At 47.5% G+C, this 22,994-nt stretch overlaps 2 pseudogenes; both read right to left on the bottom strand.

Annotated features, from left to right (window-relative positions):
• Nucleotides 1–714: 714 nt before the first annotated feature.
• LOC125942515 (uncharacterized) lies at nt 715–4,467 on the bottom strand (annotated as a pseudogene).
• A 1,553-nt stretch (nt 4,468–6,020) lies between these two features.
• The window catches only part of LOC119438982 (uncharacterized), a 21,492-nt pseudogene continuing 4,518 nt past the window's right edge, over nt 6,021–22,994 (bottom strand).

Below are 22,994 nucleotides of genomic sequence, written 5' to 3'. Positions count from 1 at the left end.
AGAGGTCCGCGCATTAAACTTGTTATTCACGTTATCAGCAGGACACATCATTCACCTCTGTGTGTCCCGTTTTATTTTTTACTGGTAACATGAATTCAGAACGAAACAATCAACTAGCCCATCTAACAGTATTACTCTGCATGAAACGTTTACTTCTTCATCTGTAAATGACTGTATGACAAGAAATATCAAGATATCTCATCTCACATCAAGATAAACACGTAAATCTAATAAGTAAACAGGTTATTCCTACATGGTTCCACTGTCACTCTAGCATTATGCAGGTCATTGAATTTACGGATATCTAAGGAGTCAGCCCGCGCGCCAACCGCAGCATTCTTTGTCATCAGCTTCGCTGCAAGCTGACATGGCGTTTATTGTTTTCAATGTTACGCATTCAAGCATTGTTTGAAGCAATCAACGCCAGTACCTGGATCATTGTGCTAGCGAATTTTGCCCGCGCGCCAGCTCTTCGTAATTTGCTCACCTGAAATTCACACAATAATGAGTATAAAAGCAGTTATTCTTTTTAATTATTGTTTGTAATTTCATCGAGAAATCAAAATATACTTCTTCCGCTATATGTAGCGCAGAAGGCGCAGCCGTTCCATTCTAACTGGCCAATCTTGGCCTCGTTTTTCTTGGCTGGCGCGGTGGGTCCACGCCGCTTACGACATCCACCAGCCCTCGCAGGGTGGGCCACCCTCATCGGGGTTACCATGGAGGCGACAGCGGGTCGTCCAGCAGGTCGTCCAGCAGGGCAGTGGCATGGACTCGGCATGACGTCGCCTGCTGATCTGTTTCCGGCCACTCGCTGGGACGGCATGTGAACGGCGAAGGTAGCTTCCAGCTTGAGACAGGTCGTCCTGAACCTTGCATTAAAACGGGCCAGTTTTTCAACACTAGACAAAAACATCTGAAGAAACCTTTTATATTGAAGTACAAAATTTATATAGTATATTGCAGTGGGTGTGTGGGTGGGAGGGAGGGAGGAGAGGGCTGCAGTGCGTGCTAATACGAGCATCTTTCCTAGTATGACAGACATTGGCATCAAATGAAGGCGTAGGTGTAAGGTAATGTTGAGTCATAAGAGATCGAGTCATATTTTAAATCGCAAACACTTCCCCCGACAGCGCATCGCAGACAAACATGGAGAATGCGATACGTCGCAATTATTCAACAAAAATGCCTTACATCAATACAAGGCTCGAAAAAGATACTTGCGCGTGGACTAAATGAGCATTCCGGCGACCCAGTAAAGTGTTGTGAGCGCACTAAAAAATGCGCTTTATGATGCCAATTTATGATGCGCTGATATTGGAAGCCAAAGTAAAGACAAGCACAAATAATTCTTTGGTCCCAGTGGTAACATACATGCCAAATTTGCGCTTCGACACAGGCCACAGAGATTGCAGAATCTGAGAAGATGTCGGGAACTGCGGGAAATAAGTTATGCCGTCTAGCAGGAAGCAAGTTGTCCGGCATATTGATGGTCTTAGTTCGCATTTAGTTGGCAGGGTTGTTGCGTTCCTAGCTACACATAAACTATTTATCATCTTTGATCGTCTTACGCTACAATTGTTCGTAAGGCCGAATTCCAGCCCTCCTGACCTGGATATATTATGAGCAAAATGGCCAGCCAATGATTAGGATCTCTATGGTAAAGAACTCGGTGCTTCCGAAGAATGGTAGGGTAATGACGCAGCGGTGAATCGTAAAATAACCGGTAGGCCGTCATGCGTTGTGGGATGAATGAAAAACGCCCATATGCCTAGGAATACGGGCATGTTTAAGGGTTCCAAGTCAACGAAATTAATCGATTGCCCTCCACCGTGACTGAGCAGCATTTGCAGACCGCAAAAATTATTAGCGGCGTCGGCTCGGGCCTCATAAATGAGTTTGCTGAGCGTCGCCCCGCGTCGAGTTGTGTCGGATTAACGTGATAAGCACGGAATAATTATATACAAGGTGTCCCAGCTATCATGCATTGCGTTTTCGAAGAGAGATGGGCCATTGTGCGCCAAGGCAACCTAGTGCATATCGTTCACAGTCAAGTAGAGCAGCCGTCAAAATTGCTGTTGATGCAATTCCATTTCTTATTTGCAATTATCAAATTTTTTTACTCCTCTGAATTAGTTCAGCGCCCTGTCTATCGTACACACTTCGTCGTCCAGTCCTAGAGCTGTTTGCTCCCGTCCTAATGCTCTGAATGCCATGCTGTCAATGAATAATTTGTAGGAAATGGAAAGAAACTTAAAGCTGGCATGTTTTCAGCCAGATACCTTTTGCCCCTTTATTTTTTCCGGCTGATAAGAAAGCCCGCGAAATATGGAAAAAAATTATGTGACTAACTGTCCACCCACATCAAAAAACAGCACCCTCAAACACACTCCACAGGAGTTAATGAGCGCACTATTTCCACGACGCATCAACCACACGTAATCGGGACTCTCTCCTTTCAACGGCAAGGCGCCGCGCTGCCGCGGGCGGGGCGCGCTAGATAAAGCGCGAGCTCTGCCACTAACTGGAAGGAACAACAACAAAAAATACAAACACACTTGAATGGCAACGCTGCGCACCTGATTCGACAAAGTCGGATCGCGTCGGTTTTACAGGCCGAAATCTGGTCTCCAGGTTTATTTGAGAGCTAGCGTATCGTCTATATACAGGCCGGGCTTGGATGGGTCAGCCCGTTTGGTTGACTCGCGCGGCCCGCTTGTCAAACACATGTTAACCAGTACGTACCAGCTTGGGATTGTGCATGCGCAAGGCGCACTGTGCTTGCTTAGAATATAGATTCGCAAGCAGCTTGCGCCTTGTGTTGTTGTGCTTATCGTCGGCTGGATCCAGCGCCGACTCCAGGAACTTGGCGGCAGCCGCGTAACAGCGCTCCGCAGTGGTGTAGTTCTTGGTCACGTAGAAGCGGTTGGCGTTGCGATGTTTCCGATAACAAGTCTGCGTTAGACAGAGAGGAGAAGAAGCCCTCGCTGAAGTCCGTCAAAGGGATACAGCACCTAGCCGGCCACGCGGGCTAATCGGACTATCTCATCACAATTTCGGGTGCAATGTGCATGGTACTAAAGCAAAGAGGCAACGCCATGCCGGGCTGTGGAAGCAGCGCTTGAGTAACGGCTCCGACGAGTGATGTTAAGCTCGGATTATATATATATATATATATATATATATATATACTCTATGTGCTGTTGCTCGGACACGGTAGCGCGTAATGGTCAACCAGTAGGATGGATGGATGGATGAGGCTGAGCCCTTTAAACCGGGTGGTGGCACACGCCAATTAGCCGTCAGGATTAACATATTTTGTACATTGTGGTGGGTGAAATTTCACCCTTGCCTTCATTTTAGCCACCACTCAGATAACCTCCGTTTGGTTATTTATACCCACTTGAAAGTCTATTTTGCCTTCACTGTCCCTAAACCCCAGTGCTTTGAAAAAATGAGCACCGTAGGGTTAAGCCCTTTACAGAAAGGTATGAGGCGTGCAGCCGTTTCTTCTTCCTCTCCACATGCACCGCACAGCGTGTCTATACCTTGGTATTTGACTCGGTACACCTTAATCCGCAATACTCCCGTCCTGGCTTCAAACAACAAAGAGCTTCCCCCAGAATTATCATAGATATTTTCTTTGGAAATTTCTTGCTTGAAAGTTCTGCATGTTCCCAGTGCTGATTTCGTCTGCGTCCCTGTTTTCCACAGACCCCTCTCTGTTTCTTTAACCTTTTTCTTAACCGCTATTTCTTGGTTTTCACCCCTCCTGCAGTCCAAATGATTGATTGCCAATTTTCTGGTCAGCTTCCTCCATTTTCTCTCAACATTCCTCATGTGCAAGTAACTGAAAACTCTCCATGCCCACTGCTTTTCCGCCATTTCTCTCAATCGGTCCTCAAATTCTATCTTGCTGCTAGCTTTCCTGCCCTCGAATGACGTCCATCTCATGTGACACTGCGCCCCCTGATTTGGTGTATTGCCGTGTGCTCCCAAAGCAAGCCTATTTACCCCTCGCTGCTTAATTTCCAACGTTTCTCGAACCTGTTCATCTCATGCACAGGACCGCATTGCCGAAAGTCAAACTAGGGACCATCACCCTTTTCCAAATACCTTTCACCACTTCGTACCCAATGTAATTCTATAGTGCCCTATTTTCAATCACAGCTGCATTCCTCCTACCTTTAGTCGTTACATATTTTTCATGTTCCGTTAGGTACTCAGCCCCATTGTTTATCCACACTCAAGATATTTGTACTTATCCACTACCTCCAGCGTAACCTCCTGTATCCTATGCTCACTGCCCTGATTATCATTAAAAATCATGACTGACGATTTTTCCTTACTAAACTTCAAACCTAAGCTATCTCCCTCTTTACCACAGATGTTCATTAATCCCTGCAAGTCTTCCTTGTTGTCAGCCATAAGTACAATGTCATCCGCGTACATCAGTCCTGGTAATGAGTGTTTAAACAATTCTCTTTGCTTGAAAAAGGAAACGTTGAAGCCAAGTCCGCTCCTCTCTCATTTTTTCTCTAATCCTTGAAATACAGCATGAACAACACAGGTGACAGAGGGCACCCCTGCCTAAGCCCCTGCTGTGTCTCTATAGGCTCAGATACTTTTTTTTCCCCATTTTATAAGCACCTTGTTACTTTTTTAGATATCTTTTAAAATATTACTTACTCCATCTTCCTCATCTAGAGTGCCCAGTATGTCCCACAAGGTCTTTTGGATTACACTGTCATAGGCTCCCTTGATATCCAGAAAGGCGAGCGAGCCATAGGGGCCTGTGTTCCTTTTCTGCTATTTCAATACACTGCGTCAATGAGAACAGATTATCTTCTAACCTCCTTCGTTTCCGGAACCCATTTTGTAGTTCCCCCAGCACCTCCTCGCCCTCCACCCATGCCTGCAGTCTGTCCTTTATAATCTGCATCACCTGTAAACTGCTGACGTCACTGCTATGGGACGGTAGTTGTTTGTGTCGGCTTTGTCCCCCTTTCCCTTATATATCATGCTCATCCTGCTCAGTCTCCACCCGTTGGGGGCTTTACCGTCCAATATCATTTTGCTCACTGTCTCTCTTAATGCTTTCTTAGATTTTGGGCCCAATGTCTTTATTAACATAATTGGGATGCCATCAGGACCTGTCTACGTGCTACTAGGAACAGTCTTCTCTGCCCTTTCCCACTCTCTTTGTTGAAGTGGAGCAACGGCACTAACCGGTCTATCCTCACCTGATTGATCACATGCTACGTTTCGTTCTTAAAAATTTTTCAGTCATCATTTTTCGTATATGTTCCATTGCTTCATCTCCTTCTAGCCGAATACCAAGCTAGTCTTATTACTCAAGGAGTTGAGATGTTTCCAAAATATCTTCGCTGCTTTGCTATCCTTTTTGTTTACTTCTGACAATCATTGGGTCCCCTTTCTTCTACGCTTCCCATTGATCAAATGGGATGCTTCCCTTCTACAGTTTAAGAAGTGATCCCATTTTCTGTCTACACCAACTTCTGGTTCACCCCTGTGCTTTGAATATCTGTGCTCCGTGGATGCTTCCTGACGCTTCTCTGTGGCCTTCTTAACGTCCTCATCCCACCAGCTCTTGGGCTTACGTCTTCTGTCCCCTTTGGGACTGATTCGTACCTTAGCAAGCTCTAGCTCAAATAGCCCTGTTAAATTTGCATATGTCCATTCTGTTTTAGTATCCTCTGAAATTACTTCCTCAATTTATTGGGTTGCTATTTCCAGCTGCTTTTCCGAGTAAAATATCCCACCTTGTTCTTCATCTTGCCTCCTACCTACTTTCATTTCTCTTATAAACTCAGCTTAATACCTTTCTGATCACTACCTAGACTTCTGGAGCCATATTCATCTATGTTCATTACCTTTAGCCTATCATGCATCATATGTGACATTAGTGCATAATCTATCGTCGACTGCAGGCCCCCTACCTCCCATGTTATGTGCCCTTCACACTTCTCATACTGTTGCATACAACTAAGTCATGCCTTTCACACATATCCAGCATGGTGTTGCCTGTTGAATCTGTGTACCCGTCCATGTCTTGTATGTGTGCGTTCATGTCTCCTAGTATAATTATCTCGCGCCCTCCTCCTAGCTCATTAGTGCCACTTGATATGCATTCAAGCATTTTTACAGCGAAGCTGTTAAGGGCTCACCTTTCGATCGTCGCGTCCGGCAATAGAAAAAAAAAACTCTCATTGGCCGTATAATGCATGTGCGAGTGAAAGTGCGCGTGGGCGAGGGACGCGAGCTTTCACGGGAAGCGAACGCACGGCGGAGAGCAAACGCGACTTCCCAGTGGAAGGGGAGTGGTGGGCGAGGAGGGCATCGAGGCACCCTAGACTGTGCGTGCCCGCTCTCCCACTGCGGCGCATGCGCGGAGCCCTGCCGCCTCTGCACGGCTGACTTCCCAGTGGAAGGGGATTGGTGGGCGAGGAGGCATCGAGGCACCCTAGACTGTGCGTGCCCGCTCTCCCACTGCGGCGCATGCGCGCAGCCCTGCCTGCCTCTGCCGCCGACTCTCTCTGGACTCTCGCCCGCCTATCACCTAACAGTGTCGACAACAGGGTTTAGCCCTTCGCCACGTAGCCAGCGTTTTGACAGCGGTTGTGTGCGGTCACGCAAACAACGCGCACACCTGTTGTCGACGGCGGCGGCGTTTTGCCTGCGTTCGCACCGAACGCGCGCGGCGTTGGTGACATGTTTATGAAGAACGTGCCAACCTTTGCCGTGCACCGTATACCGTAGCGACCATAAGGCCATAGTCCCTGTGGTCACTAAATAAATAAAAACCACCGGATCATATATACTTCTCATTCTTTAATAGTTAAAATAACCAATTACACCATCACATTTTAATAGTAATAATTGGAAATACATAATCCCCACCATATTACAGCTTCGCTGGCCTTCCATCTCCACCCCAGTGGAAGGGCTGACAGTTTTTTGTTTTCCTCTTAGGCATACGCTCCTGTCCAAAGATATACAAAGCCAAGCAGTGTCTGCTGTCCTGCCACTTTCCCTTTTAGCCATAAATGCCCCTTGCATTCCTGTTTGACCCTTGCCAATGCATACTTTATGAATGAATGCCCCAATTACACCCCCTTTTCTGCTGCCCTCTGTTCTATTGCAATACTACCATGCATAGTCAGGATTACAGGGTGGTTGCTCCATGTCCCTAAGATGTGTCTCCACAAACCCGCATACCATCAGCTTTTCCTGCCTTAGTTACACCTCTTGTCTCCTCCCCACTTCAACCTATTCATTCCACTTTGCAGGTTAATATACCCTATCCCCGAATAACCTTGCCACTGGTGCTTACGTCTATTTCTTCTACCGGTTCTACGTTTCTTGAATCTTGGAGCCTCTCTGGATCCGTCTTCGTCTTCACTGGTGGCCTCAGGGCTCTGGGTCCCCCTAAAAAACCCGTTGCTTGGCGGCCTATCCTACTACCTACCCTCCTGCCCGTGGCACCACTGTACTGCATGCCATCCTGTGCAAAAGGGTGGGAGCCAGGCTCGTACACGTCCCTGTTTACCTCCATTACGCCATACCCAAGTGGTCGGCTCAGACTCCTAATGTTAGCCTTAACCACACTCCATTCCGTCCCACTAGCATGGCCCTGGATATCTGGGATTGTGCATATGGTTAGATGCACCTTCACAGAGGCCTCTCTGAGTTTACGCAACCCAACCTCTAACTGTTTCTTTAGGTTCTGGCTCCTTCCCTTCAGCACATCGTTGAGACCAGCATGGATAACGACCAGGTTTTCGGGCTTCATGTTGTCACATACCACCTTCTGAGCTTTTGCCATTGCGTCAACCATGCACTTCCCTGACTGGGCCTCCAGCCTCACCAGCCTGTCTGCATTCGCTTTTCCCCTACCACCAGGACCCTTCGCTCTACACGTTCGCCTCCCGCCTGCGATTGCTGTCCTCCAGTTCGCGCCAACTGGCCCTCCACCCGCCAATACGCCAGTGTGACGCGGCGACGGGCTCCCTGCCGCTCGTCCCGCCCCACCCGAAGCCTGCTGCGCTACATCGCTGTAGCGTTCTGGAGCCCCCGTGTTGCCGCCGGCTCTCGTCAGCTGTTCTACGGCCCCTATGTGTCCCTTCCTGTCTGTCCCTTTGCTCTCATTGCATGCCTCTGCCTGATACTCCGCGCTGTCCCCGCCGTCCGCCTGACGCGGCTCCGACCCGGGATTACGCGCCGCCTGTGCCATTAGCGCCTCCACCCGTTCTTCCAGCTCGGCCAGCTTCTGCCGTTCTTCTTGAAGCTCGCCAGCTATTCTCTCTACCAGGTTGGCCTCGGTCCCCTCCCGGTCAAGCAACTCACCGATCCGAGTTTCGAGCTTAATCCTCCGCTCTCGCTCCACCTTCTACTCCCCTTTGAGCTCCTCAACGCTATCTGCCCATTCCCCTTCCATCCGCCGCACAGCCCCCTTGAATCCTCCACGCAGCCTGCACGCGAAGCTAGCATTCTTAGCGTCGGCTAAACTTGCGAAGTGCGTCTTGTCCAAATAACACCACCGTTTGCACTCCTCGCACCGCACCAGCTCGCCATCACCCCTGACTTTCCTAGCCTGCCGCGCCATCGCCCGCCCGACCACGTAACGAGAAAGCCTGCCAAAATACCTAAACAAAGTCCCACGGTAAGCCCTACGGCAATCTCGCTATCCGGCTACCTCCGCTAGCTTCCCTTAAGACGGTTTAAAACTGCCGCCCTACACTGCTTACACCATGCAACACATGCGCCCCAACCCACTTCGAAAAAAAAACAAAAAAAAAACAATTATTCGTTACTAACACCCAACCAAAAAAACAAGAAACTAAAAAGCATGAAAAACAATATATTTAGAAAGCTCGGTTAACCTAACACTTCTATCGACCAAATGAGAGAAAAAAAAATTAAGCTTATCCCTTTGGTATGCTGCTCCTGCTGCGCTGAGCTCCACTCGGCACGACCATTCCTTTCGGCTTCACTCGACAGAGTGAAGCCGAAAGAGTGTAGAGGCGGCAACTGCAGCGCTGCTGCACGGGAGGGATGGAAAGCACACCATAGTCGCGTATCTGCCCCTTGGGCATGAGGTTTCGTCTAAAGACGCATATATACGTGCCACAAAGCACGCGCCCGTTCGCATTTGGGTAAGTACGATGCGTAAACAACGTGCATGCCGCTATTTAGGACTGCTATGGCGGCGCCTCCTGCACACTAAAAAGACAAGGGGGAACCAAAACATGAACCTGGACAGGTTAGTTGGTTGCGTGCTCACGAGGGCATCCGCGTGCTGGAAATGTACAAGGTCAGCTGTCCGCCATGCAAACAAAGCCCCGGTATGCTTTGGCCTCTGCAGTCCCCAACTCAGGGAACCAGCCTCGTTCCAGCTTTTTGATCCCCCCGTTGCACCTTGCGTGCCTTGAAGGTCCTATGCCACCCGCTTTGCTATTTATAATCTCAGGTGCTCTCTTGAGGCCGTTGTCTGGCGGCATTACATCTATTTTCGCATGCTACTTGCTTCCCAGCGAGCATAGCGAAGGAACTACTATGGATATTCGGGTGTTAGGTACAGGGCGCATACCTCAACACGAAACCTGATCCAAGGCACACATACGTGACGGTGGTTTGCATCGCGTTTCTTCCGCGCGGCGGCCTCTGAAGCCTGACTATTCACTAGAGGGCCGACGCCGCACTACGGCTCACATTTGACGGAGCACAACGAAATTCTTTTTGTGCGAGCGATGCATGCCAAGGACTCTTTCAAACTGAGGCGTCAACACCTTTAGCAGTACTGCGCACAGTTTATCACTACTGCATGTATTAACGTGAAGTTAGGTCTCGCATGTGAAATGCCAAATTCACCAGCACGTGCCTTTCATACTCGGGAATTAGTCGTAGCACCGTGCATGATTTAACCAACATCTTTTCAACACCCCATGAAGACGACACTGCCAAGAAAACGGCGAGATACAAGGCGACAGCAAGCTGTCGACTCACCCCAAAGAGAGTGTCGAAAGGCAGTAGACTGGAGTTCACGTCCAAGCCGTCCACGCCGCCGTCGTCCTCCGTCTCGATGACGTCTACTAAGGTCATTTCGTAAAAGAGTGTGGCGTTTGGTGGGATGCGATGGCGGCAGCCCTGGGCTCGAAAGGCATACGTACTCGTACATGGGCGCGATCGTTCTTCCAGGCTGCGTTGCAGAGGAAACACTCCTGTATAGGCAGCATGTTCATGTATTTTGTTTGAGTAATCTTGTTTTTATGATTCGATAAGTGCCTTTACGCGCAAGGAAAGTGCTGTATTGTGTGTTACACTACAAAATACGATATATATATATATATATATATATATATATATATATAGGTATTTAACGACGAATACGCTAAATGCTCAATTTCTGTGCTCGAAAATCTGTATCAATCAAAGTTTATCTGCATACTGCTCAATTTTAGTATCGTGGAGAGAGACCGTCGCAAGCGGACAACAAAAGTTAAGCTTAAAAATCAAGAAAAAGCAAAGGAAAATTATATTTATCAGCCAATCCAAGGATTGAGTGAAGCATTATTTCTGTAATTTGCACCAGATAACTATACGCTGATTCAATGGCTGCCATTCTCTGGCGATGAAACAGGGCATGCGCAAGGCGGCCAGGAGTATATAGGATACACTGGCAATATTCGCTCCTGTACGACTTGTCACTAGGCGAACAGTAGCAGCCATAACGGCCGGCAGTGCGCTCTCGCGAGGGATAACGCTAGCCTCCGCGGTGCAGCCGAGACGAGCGCGTCCATGCGCGCCCACTGGAAGGCGTCGTTACTGTCTGGTCTGGGACACTCACGTGCAACGGTGGGGAGTGTTCCGCATCCACGTCGAGTCTATCCGCTTAGTCCAGCTTGATTGCACATAGGCGTTGTAATGGAATGTCACCATGGCGTGTTGAGGGAGAACTGGCCCTGGTTTGGTTATCTGTGGTAAAAAGCACACCATGGGACACAGTTATGTGCAAGATGAGGGCCACATTCTTCATGAGAAAAGCGATTGGGTGAGAATTGAGACTGCAGGATGTGCCACCATCTACTGGCAGGTTCTGCAATTACAAGGTTCCGTTTCTGTTCTCTGCTCCCTTGCGTCGAGTGCAAAGCAGTAAGCGAGCCCAGGAGGAGAGAGTTATATGAATGCTGCGAGATGACACACAGCCACCATAAGCGGATATGCCTGTGGAATGTACGAGCAAAGGCAGTTTCAAATGCTGCAATTTTCGTCGAACTGGAAGTGCAAGTTCCATCGCACGCGACAGAAATCGAAATCGCACTCGTCGCAGGGGGTCTGCAATGAGCGACAGCCAAGTTGGTTGGTCGAACGTTTGTTGCGATTTTGGGAGGCCCACACCTAAAAGGGAAGGAAACAGCAGCGGAGAACTGTCGAAATTGAACCGATTCCGTGATTTGTTTGAGGTGTGAAATGTCTGTGATTCAAGTCCCGAAAACCAACTCTTTATGGGGAGCCTTGGATTGCCAAATCCGGTACGCACGTGCATCAGCACCCCGACACGCAAATAGCGTTGGGGGGAAGAGAAAAACTTCATATTTTATTTTCTCATCTCCATGCGTTCGTTCACAGGCTACGTAGCAAATGAAGTGCATTGTCACATTGGTTTCGGGTGTAGGGAGTACGTACCTTCGCGTGCATTTCAGGTTATTCACACGCGCTGCTAGTTGCCGAGGTTGCTAAGTTGTACGAGGTGTGTCTCCCACGAGGCGAAAATATCTAGGGGTGTGCGAAAATCAGTTTCTCAGAACTAATCTAATATGAATCGAAGGTCAAATTGAGTTGAACTGAATATCTAACACTTTTCGAATAGTTGGAGAATAATGTACAGCTTCCTCACCGTTATTATCGTTAATTTTTAACGTATACTGCGATTCACAACATTGCATTAATTATATTGCAGTGAAACGTCTTCGTATTTAATCTGATGAGAGCACATACTATGTGCTGTATCTATAAGTTGTACCGTACAGTAATCACTACCGAATGACATATTAAAACAAACAAAATTATATTGCGTCATCATATTCAAGCCGGAAAAGCCTGGCTCCCAGAGCGACGTAGCGTGCTCTATACCATATCCAGCTTTACTGGGCATCAGGATTTAGTTCGCGTGAGTGCCACCGCGTGGCGTATTGACCTTAAACAGTTCAAACTTCGCGCGGTGACGTCGTGATGACGTCAACAAAACAAATAAAAGCTATCCCTGCGCACTGAACTTCACCGCAAAGCTTGTCCCGCCGGCGTTATCAGTGTGCTTGATAAAGAGTAACCACTCGTCGACTGGAAATGACTTGTCATCCTAAAGGCGTTTAGTCGCGATGAGGCAAACCCAGCGATGATTGATTGAGGGCTTTTCAGAGGCTTTCCGAGAGGCAGCCACGTTTTTTTGAAAAGGCTTTTCATGTGGAATTACTGGCTTCGTTAAGGTGCCTCCCATTATTTCCGCCAATTGTCTGTTCAGTTTACTACAAACATGCAAGATTGTGTGTTTTTTTTTTACCTGTTCACTATTTGCGTCCTCCACAGCTATACTGGGAAGGTGCTTCCTTTTTTACTACACTGAACTAATAAGTGAACTTGTTTTCGAATTCTATTTGTTTAATAAGGTTGTATTCTTGCTATCATTGTCGTACGTACTGTATATAGAATACTCCAGAAACCTCGAATTTACATTTCCGTCTTGCCCGAGCATGCCCGCCGTTGCGATGCAAGTAAACGTAACTTGAACTCATTTTCTCTGAACTAAAGGCTGAATAAAACACTGACATCATCCTGAACAAGATAAACAAGGGTAGTAGTACTCAATCTTTTAGTGCCTCTATTCGGAAGCTTATTTTTTCAGGCTGTCATCGTGTACCGCAGAAACGTCCCCCTGATGTATCTGATATGCTAGTTGTTATTCTCGAGCACACAATATAAACCCTGATCGTGCAACTCCATGATGCCCTTGAGGCAAATTACCATGGCGTGCAAGGCAAGTATGACCAGGCTGATTCATTTGCATTGGCATATAATATATTGTCCATCGTTGCATCTACATATTAACTCCTCGAGAGCTTGAAGAAGCCGTCCATCTAACCTGACTGTCTTCTTCAGTTTCTTGATATACCATAAGAGTTATTTCATTAAGCTATTTTACCACTCACTCGGCCCTTTCCGTCTGTTAATTTTCCCAAAGTGTTTTTCTATCTCTTTGGTTAAGAAAAACGACCAACGGTGATGTCGCACGCTTTCTTCAACACGGCGTTGATGTTCGTTGTGGCGATCCTCGAGTACTTTTCGCGGACTTGGCTCACCGCTTTCTCTCCAATGCTATCGCTAACACTAGTCGCTCGTGCTAGACACAACACAAACACGTAACGACCTTAATGAAGTATCAGTTACACGCTAGTTGACATGCTTTTGATGTACATTTCCGTTGATCATCGGGATAAGACCGTGACCCTGCCTTTGGTGACATTCGCATGTAACTCCTCGCTGTACAACACCGATTGTTATTTTTGTCGACAGGAGCATACTGTATTTTCTCTGAATATACTTTCGGCTCTAGATGCGACCTCTGAGAAGAATTTAGATGCTCGGGGTGATGTGCCCTGACTGATCACACCACCGTATTAACTCGTACCCACTTATCCGCTTAAGAGGAGGGCCAAAAAGTTTGAGTGGCAGTCACACCTGGATCGCCTGCTCATCACCAGAACCGGTTGTGCCTTGTCAGTTGAACTAGTTGCGCCCTGCACCTACGTTCGCGTAGTGAGCCTCGGGTACTATGCGTACTTGACCCCTACAACGAACCAATACAGTACATGGCTTCTTTGTGTTTTTGTCGCTTAGCACCTCTCTATCGCCGACAGCTACACTTAAAGATATTGCAAGAAATCGATAGACATCCAACTTTCAAGCGTACAAACGGATGCGCACTATAGGACCCAATAACGTGTCTGTTATTCATTTTTGTTCCCTTTTTCACCTGTGTAAATCAGTCGAGTGTAACTTAGGTTGTAACATTTATAGGTTTATACTTTTATAATTGTGATAATACCATGTATCCGTAGGCGTGAGCTTTTGTTGCATATCACAGTCTGGTTAACAGTAAGAAACACATCGGTGGATCATGCCAAATCAGGCATACTGGTCGCTGTAGTATGTTACTGTGGCAGCCATGAAGTGCTAAAAACTTGGTTGGCCTTGCACGGCCGCTTATTCTGACGACGACCGTTGTCGTCAGGAGGCCGCCGCTTCATTCTGAGCTTCACCAGGGAGCACAGGAAGCTTTCTTCACAACAAAGCCACCGGTGTTGGAGACCATGTGTCTGCAGCATTGTGCATTTGGGAGCTCGGCACGCTAACCACTATGCTACCGCCTCACCCCGCCACCTCCGATCTACCTGCCTTACCGCTTCTCGTTTTCGTCGCAGACGCACGCAGAAAGGACGCACAAGCGAAAAAAAAGTAAAGATTGCTTGAGCCGTGTGCTGACACATGACCTTAACCTAATTTCACCGGAGCGCATGTGGGCTTCCAGTTGTGTGTAGATGGTCGCCTTAGCTTTATTGTAAATTTGCTTTCACTGACTCTTTTTGGCTAAAAGTGAAACGGTGGACAAAGATGAGACATACCATTGTATTTTATTTTTCTTGTTTTCCAGGTTTACAAAAACAACGCTCAATCCTAACTTTAAAGTACCAACAGCTTCATCAACAGCCACTTGAACACTCCTTTACACAAATAGTGATTTTTTTATGAAAATGGTACAGGGTTGAAGGTCATGTCACTGCCAATAAGGGCCGGCACCACGTATCGACGAAAGGGACGATCGAAGGCAGTAACCTGCTCCTGATGCACGCGGCAGCAGGTTACTGAATGATGAAAACAGAAAATATGACTGTTTTTCAGTTCTCGAAACTTATTACACAGAACACAAGACACCCGCCACCATGACACATTTTTGTTCGACAACAACGACACACAACCGCGGACTGATGTACTTCTTAAAGGGGTTTAATTTTATGTTACATCGCAGAACCGCAAACGCAGGGAGCGCCGCGCGTATACCGCGGCCGCATATGCTGGAACCGCGCTCTTTTTCCTCTAGCAATATGGCCGACGGCAGCTTCACTCGCTCCCGTAGGAAGCGTCTGGGTACTTCATTGCATTTTCTATGGGCCCTTCATTGCGACTTCGCCTGCTATCTGGACTCTATTTTTTCCACATTTACAGCGAAGATGTTAAGGGCTCAGTCTTCAATGGTCGCATCCGGATGTAGAAAAAAATCTCTCATTGAGCGTATGCTGTATGTGCGAGTGAAACCGCGCGAGGGACGCGCGCTTTCACGGGGAGTGAACGCACGGCGGAGAGCAAACGCGACGTCTTCCGTCGTGCGAAAGGCCCTGGGGGGACGGCAGGTAGGGAGGGGAGGCGACGTTTAGATGCGGCACCAAATGCGTATCTTGCGACAGGGCGCAAGGGGAACTGGCGATTCAATCTCCCACGCGAAAGGAGGACAGCGGGAAGGCAGCGCGGGAGGGAGGGGTGGCGGCTTCTGCTCTGCGAGCAACTTGTGCTTTTCGTATCTTGAAAGCGATCTGCAACACGGTTCCTACTTTCGTATGCGCTGTGCTTTCGCCGCTCAGTTTCCGTTGAAGCGATAGACCGCATGAACCTTCGCTCGATGCGGCTGGCACGCTTGCTCACACCAGCGTTTCGACAGCGGCTGTGTGCGGTCACGCAAACAACGCGCAGCACTGTTGTCGATGGTGGCGGCGTTTTGCCTGCGTTCGCACTGAACGCGCGCGGCGTTGGCGACGAGTTTATGAAGAAAGTGCCAACCTTTGCCGTACACCCTATATGGCGGTGTACCGTAGCGACCATAAGGCCATGATCCCTGTGGTCATTAAATAAATGAAAACCACTGGATCATATGTATTTCTCATTCTTTAATAGTTCAAATAACCAATTACACCATCACATCCTAATAGTCATAATTGGAAATACATAATTCCACCAATTACAGCTTTGCTGGTCTTCCATCTCCACCCCAGTGGAAGGGCTGACAGTTTTTTGTCCCCCGCTCCTTTCCTTATGTGCGGAGACCTGCTTCCACCGATGTGTGGTCCTCCTTTTTCTTATTAAATGAATTCATTATTTCGGTCATTCCTAAATTGCTGCAGAAAAAATCGTTTATTCATCGCCATAATCACCTCGACTCTCCCACAAAACAATGTTGCTGTGTTGCCTATGGCTGGGCATATACAGGGTGTCCCAGCTATCACGCAGCACGGTTTAAAAAAAGAGGAACGGCGTTACGCGAAGCAAACCTAGTGTGTATTGTTTCAAGTACAGTTGAGTAGCCGCCAGTATTTTTTTCGTTACTGAGATTAAACTAATTATTGTAATTTATTATCTAACTCGAGAAGTACTGTCCTAATTATCAAAGTATCAATAAGAAAGCTGTAGAGCAACATGAAAAACTCCCGATATCTGTTGCTCAATACATGCTACATAAAAGAGTTTTTCCGAGCATGAAAGAAGCCCGCGAATACACGCAAAGTGCCTCGAGCGGCCAGTCGTGCAGCAATTTTGCGTGTATTCGCGGGCTTCTTTCACACTCAGAAAAACATATTTATGTAGCACGTATTGAGCAACAAGAAGCTGTATCGGGAGTTTTTCATGTTGCTCTACAACTTTCTCATTGACACTTTGATAATTGGGACAGTACCTCTCGAGTTAGATAATTACAATAAATAATTAAATCTCAGTAACGAAAAAAATACTGGCGGCCATGTACTCCGCTGTACTGGAAACAATACGCACTTGGTTGGCTTCGTGTAATGTCGTTGCTCTTTTTTAAAATCGTGCTGCGTGATAGCTGGGACACCCTGTATACAATTTCCTAAGAGTGGCCAAAAGCGCGGCGGTCAATTTTTGGTGGGTAACGAGAGCACCTTCTGTGCCACTTGCACAATGATTTGCTTCGTGAGCTACTATTAGCCGCTTCGACCGCAGAGCGCTCTCCGAGGAAAATATCCTGGGAACTTGGCCTAAGTTCTATTGGATGCGCAAGACCACAAAAAAACAACTGTGATTCTTGAAAGCGACTGCACTTTGTGTACTAATACTTGCAAGAGGGATTCAAACATGTCTCCGGAATGCATTTTATATTTTTTGTACTTAGTTATTTAGTTACAATTTTTCTCGAGGAGCAAGGGCTTTTCAAAAAGCAACATAATTCATCCACAGAATTGCCTCAGAATTGGAGGTTGTATATAGTGCAAGAAATAACGTTATTTTTAAGACCATAAAGAAGAGAATCCGCAAATGGCAATAGTAAATTTCTTTTTCAGCCTTAAAGGGGTGAACACATACGGTTTCAATAAAAAGTGGTCGCAGTTTCACCTGAAAGGCGAAGCATCAATTGCGATAGCAACTTTGTAGAGAGCTATACGGAGTAATGATAGTAGCTTTATCAGCTGTATAAACTTGGACATGCAGCAGCACCGGCAACACGCAGAACTAATGTCGACGCCGTCGGTGTTTTGCCCGCGTTCGCACAAAATGCGTGCGGCGCTGCTGACTGTTGCCGGAGCCTCTGATATACATATGCACTCCCACGGCCTTTCGCGCGTCTGAATAAGGCGCGTTTGCTCTACATATATGGTGATTGTAAAGGAGGAAAGAGACGCCTACTTCTGCAGCGCTTAAGGAAGTACGGCGCAGAACGCGCGTTTGTTCTCCGCCGTGGGTTCACTCCCCGTGAAAGAGCGCGTCCCTCGCGCCCTTTCACTCGCACATACAGCGTTCGGCGGCGGCGGCGACGATTTCATCTCCATTGACGTCATACGGAACCTCACGGCGACGGCGACGGTGACGCCGAAGGCAGAAATCTGCTTTGGAGTGTCCATATAATTGCTATCGCAATAAAAAATTCACCGCCCCTTCCACTTCGTGAAGACGGTTGAACAGCGAAGCTGTGTAAATTACACCGAGTGTTATGAGTGTTACGTGTGCATGTGTTGCACGTGATACAATTGAGTAAACACAAGTAAACAGAGATCTGCAACAGAAACCTAAATTATATTCAAACATTGCTAGGAGAGAAGAGGCGCGACTTCCGACGCTACTCGACGAGTGTCCAGTTCTCTGGTCGAAACGTCCTGAGCCGCCGCCATAGGCATCGTCTGCAGTCACGGACACCGCGCACATTCGGCGCGAACGCGGGGAAACGCGGACGGTGTCGGCTGCAGCTCTGCGCGTTGCCTATTTGGTGCTGCTAGATATTTGCGGTTCTCTCAGTGTGTGTTTTTTTTTTCGCGTGAGGTTTCTTCCTGTGTTTTGGCGTGCTTTTTATTCGCGTGCAAGTAGCGCCGCCCTTTTTTTGCGCGCCAGTAGTGAGATTAAGCGACGAACCCGTTCACAAGCCAACTCTCGCTGACGCTCGCCGTAAGCACCCTCTTCTCCAGGCGTACGTACTACTCGTGGTCTTCCCATACTCGCATTGCAGCTGGGCGGCGATGCGTGTTCATTATCCGAAAGGGCGCGCCACACTAAAACACCTCTTATACACACCGCCTCTCCACCTCGCGCCCAGCGCGGCCTCTCATTGGTCACCTCCTCCCCAAAGCGCGCGCCCTCTCATTGGTCGCCTCTTCCCGCCTCTCCTCCGCTGCTGGAGAGGCGTTAGACCTGCCCGTGTCCTGCCCGTGACCTGCCCTCCCCCGGCCTGGCTCTTATCCTCTACTGCTCACGTGACCTGCGTAACACCGACGGCGCACGGCGAAGGGTCGACTAAGAACAGCTCCGCTGGTAATATTAATATTTATCTAACATATTTTTTTGCAATTCATTTACTTGAGTAAACGTGTATTTTAGAACTACGAACTGGCACTTCTTTCGATGCCTAACAGTATGTGCATTCATTCCATTCACACTATTCCATCTTACCATTGTCTTTCTTCGTCTGGGTGCTGGCCCCACACTTGAATACGACGCCACCAAGGGTCCATGCAGGAAACGCGACCCCCGGGGAAAGATACCGGGGTAGCGACAGCGGGTGATCCAAGGCCCATCTCGTCGAACCAGGTGGCGCTGGTGCCTGGGGTGCGGCGTCGCCTGTTGGCATTCTCTTGGAGACCTACGGTAAAGTCCGCTGGATTGAGCGCGATGCCGGGTTTATCAGGGCATCTTCTTAGCGTCATAAAAAAAATAAAAGAAACAACGTGTTATGGGATCCATCCATTCGATAAATATTCTATAAATCAATATAATCAGGAGAAAGTTGCTTCACCAAGGGATTTGTTGTGTCAGATTATATAGCGCACTGTACATTTATAAAGCCAACTTAGTCTGATACATATATGGTATATGACGCAGATTGTCCTTTTTTAAATCACGAAAGACGCACTTGGTTATCCACGGCCACAGGGGAGATTCTACACCGACACTTGCACTTCATTCAGACTTAATTTTGACTACTGTCAAGTAGGTTTCCTCCGAAGAAAAATAAATAAAAATGTGTTTTTACGTGCCAAAACCACGATCTGATTAGGAGGCACGCCGTAGTGGGGCAGTCCTGAACAATTTTGACCACCAGGGGTCCTTTAACGTGCACGTAAATTTAAGTACACGGGTGTTCTTGCATTTCGCTGCCATCGAAAAGCGGCTGCCGTGGTCGGGATTTGACCCCGCGACCTCGTGCTTAGCAGCGCAACACCAAAGCCACTAAGCAGCCACGGCGGGTCACCTACAAAAAAATGCAAAGTCAACATAAGGCCGTCTCCACATTCAAATGCACTGCCTTCGTCAAATGGTTCTAATTCAGATATTTCTCCCCGATTCAACTTAACAGCGGTAATTTGCGTGTGTGTTTTCTAACAAGAGGGCTCCGGTCACTCGCAAAGACAGTGAGTCGCACTAACAAACCAGCACGCGTTGTACCAAAGACATACTTCCATTACATAATAACCTCGAAGGTCAAGCCAAAGTCTCAGTAAAGAATACTAAATATGGTCCTACAATGTTCGCGAAAGTGAACTTCCATACTAGAAGCATTCAGCTAGAGAAGCGAGACAGGAAGCGTCTTACCAGGATGGAAGTCATGCTTCTTCTTCTTCTTCGTGTTCTTGCGCTCTTCGTGTTCCCTGCCTGTTTAATTTGCATTTGCATGTGTTCTCATAACATTGGTTATAATAATGGAGGGAGAAGGTCAGGGTTTTTTAGGGAATTACATTGATATACGATATAAGTGAGTTGTTTTCAGGGATATTTCTCGGAGGTCTCTGGTTTGTGATTTTGTTACTATAGTATACTGAGTAAATCTTGAAGCAGCACGAAGAAGACGAGGACAAGAATCGAAAACAAACACAACCGGGCGAGCACTGTTTTAGATTCTTGTCCTCGTCTTCTTCGCGCTGGTTCAAGTTTTACTCAATATGAACCAACTCGCCCGAATCAAGTTGCTGTAATATGCTGCAATTTCACCGAAATGTACTGTAAAAATAACCCCGAAAAAGCATTAAAACTGCGCTGCGCCGACGACGCTGTGGCGGCTTATGTTAATAAATTGCAGTGGGAAAACAAAGTGCACCTACATGCACTATAAATGCGTCTCGACATTGTTGAAATAATAACATATCGTCATAGAAATTCTCACTTGAACGGTTTTAGTTTTTCAATCAAGAGACGAACCAATTGAAATGTAGCTGCTGCAAGAACGCTAAAAATCTGGATGCGGTTGCATGTTTGCTGCGCAAGAAGTATCCGCTCAATTTAATTTCATTTTGTGGAGGGACTGCCTAACTGGGGATTTCCATGTATGTGGGGTCTGTCTTAGAAATTCCTAAGTAAAAGTAAATGAGGTCGATGTAGCAATGTGACTCCACTCATGTTAACATGTATTTGGCTATTGCAACGTTAACATTGAGTTGGCCGAATATGACGCCACTTACGCGGGCCCCTGCGATTGTAGGACAATGACGCGGACTCGACGATTGGCTGAAAGTGACGTGACCCCGGCAGACTAAAGGGGTTTAAGCCAGAGACAGATCAGGAAGAAAGGACGTTCTTCTTGCCGCGGGCCGCAGCGTCCGATTTGAGCCGGTCGCCGACGACTTTATTACTTTTGTTAGCTTTGTGCTAATCCTGTAAATAATGTAAAGAAACCCTCCAGTTCTCTAAGTCCTCCTCAACGTCGCCGAACTCCTGCACCCAACTACGAGAACCAATACCATCTTTGACTGCGTGCTGGATTCACCGGTGTCTTTCGACGCCTCCAAAGTTGCAGCAGGGTAAGGGCCCACAACGAGAAGGCCATCACATACCCATTTATTCTGAGTATACGACACATGTTCAGAGCGTGGCGAAGTTAAAAGTGTCCGATCGGCGTACCCAGCGTACGCGACTTGTATGTGTTCTGTGTATGCGGTTCATTGCCGCGAAGTGGTGAAGTGAACGCCAGTCCTTTCCAGCCTTTAGAAGTGATGACAAGATCAGCAGCGATAAGATTTGTTGCCTCGTTATCGCTGTCATTCCTCGTGTGCTATACTGCGTGTGAGCCGTTTTGCCATAGAGTAACATCCTTGTATGTTACTCTATGGTTTTGCCGGTTGCGATGCGCCGTGGTGACCGCGACGTTCGAACTGTGTTGTTGCTGTTACGAAGTGTTCGCAGGATAACAAATCGGGATATATATGTGTCGCAGCATTACTAGGCGTAAAAGTGCTCGTCTTTTGTGATGTGCGAGTGCTCAGAAGTGAACTGTGCATAAGCGTTGCCGATCGCGTTTTCTTACCCCGATACAGAAGCCCTATCACACCGACCTCTCTGCTTCGTAGATGTGTGGTTTGTTCCAAAGTTTTTACTGCACTTTTGAAGATGCTTCTATCGGTGAGGGTAACTTAGGGAATATCAAAATAGTTACATACGTCAAGACATACTGCACTGTCCTGAAATGTGGACACTCCTGGGCACTACTGCCATGAATGCAAATTTCGGGCAGCCTTGATTTCTTTATCATTTGGACAGTGCTGTCAATAGCAGGAATTTATACATTGCACGAAGTAAATAGCTTTATATTTGGGGAATACAAGTGTGTTGCATACACTAGATCCTAAACTGTCTGGCTTTTACTGGTACTCAAGCACAGAGTCCCTTTGTGAAGAGACCAGTGGCATGGTAGATGAATATATTATAGTTAAGAAGCGCATGCTTCCTTCTGATTATGTACAAATTTACGTTTCCTGACAAAAAGCAACATACATCTAAAAATAAACAAGTAGGTCTGAACAAAGGTGTGGTGATATATGATATTCTGCTAGCAGGCAGCAGAATCGCATGAAAGAAATTTTGCCGACAGTTCTTTCTCACCAGCTAGCCGTAGTCCCGGTACTAATGCAGGCAGAGAAATCTAAAGGAAAGTTCGCTGTTACTTTGTAGATCCACTCTAGTTTGGCAAAATTCTTGAACGTCTCCTCAATTCCCGGCTCTACTACTTTCTCTGCTCCCGCAATCTCATTCATCCCCACCAATTTGGCTTCACTCATGCGCGGAGCGCCCCTCTAGGCCTGTATGCCTTGCGGCAACGCCTGTTTTCGCTTAAAACTGCGAAGACCCCGGCGGTGTTGATTTCACTAGACTTCACCGGCGCTTTCGACAGCGTTTGGCATGCCGCGGTGTTGTTCTTTTTGCGTAAGCACCACTGCCCCGCCAACCTCTACCATTTGCTTCGTTCCTTTCTGTCGGGCCGGAGGGTGGTTTATCGGTCCAGTGCAGGCGAGGTTTCGGCATGCCCTTCCATAGGCAGCCCACAGGGTTCGCCTATTAGTCCTCTACTGTGGAACATCATCATCCACTCCCTCCTGGACCTTGACTTCCCTCCTGGCGTTCATGTTCAGGCGTACGCCGACGACACAATATTTACT

The sequence above is a fragment of the Dermacentor silvarum genome, chromosome 1, assembly GCF_013339745.2.
Source record: "Dermacentor silvarum isolate Dsil-2018 chromosome 1, BIME_Dsil_1.4, whole genome shotgun sequence".
In the NCBI taxonomy this organism is placed as follows: domain Eukaryota; kingdom Metazoa; phylum Arthropoda; class Arachnida; order Ixodida; family Ixodidae; genus Dermacentor; species Dermacentor silvarum.
This window is presented reverse-complemented; position numbering and strand designations above follow the sequence as displayed.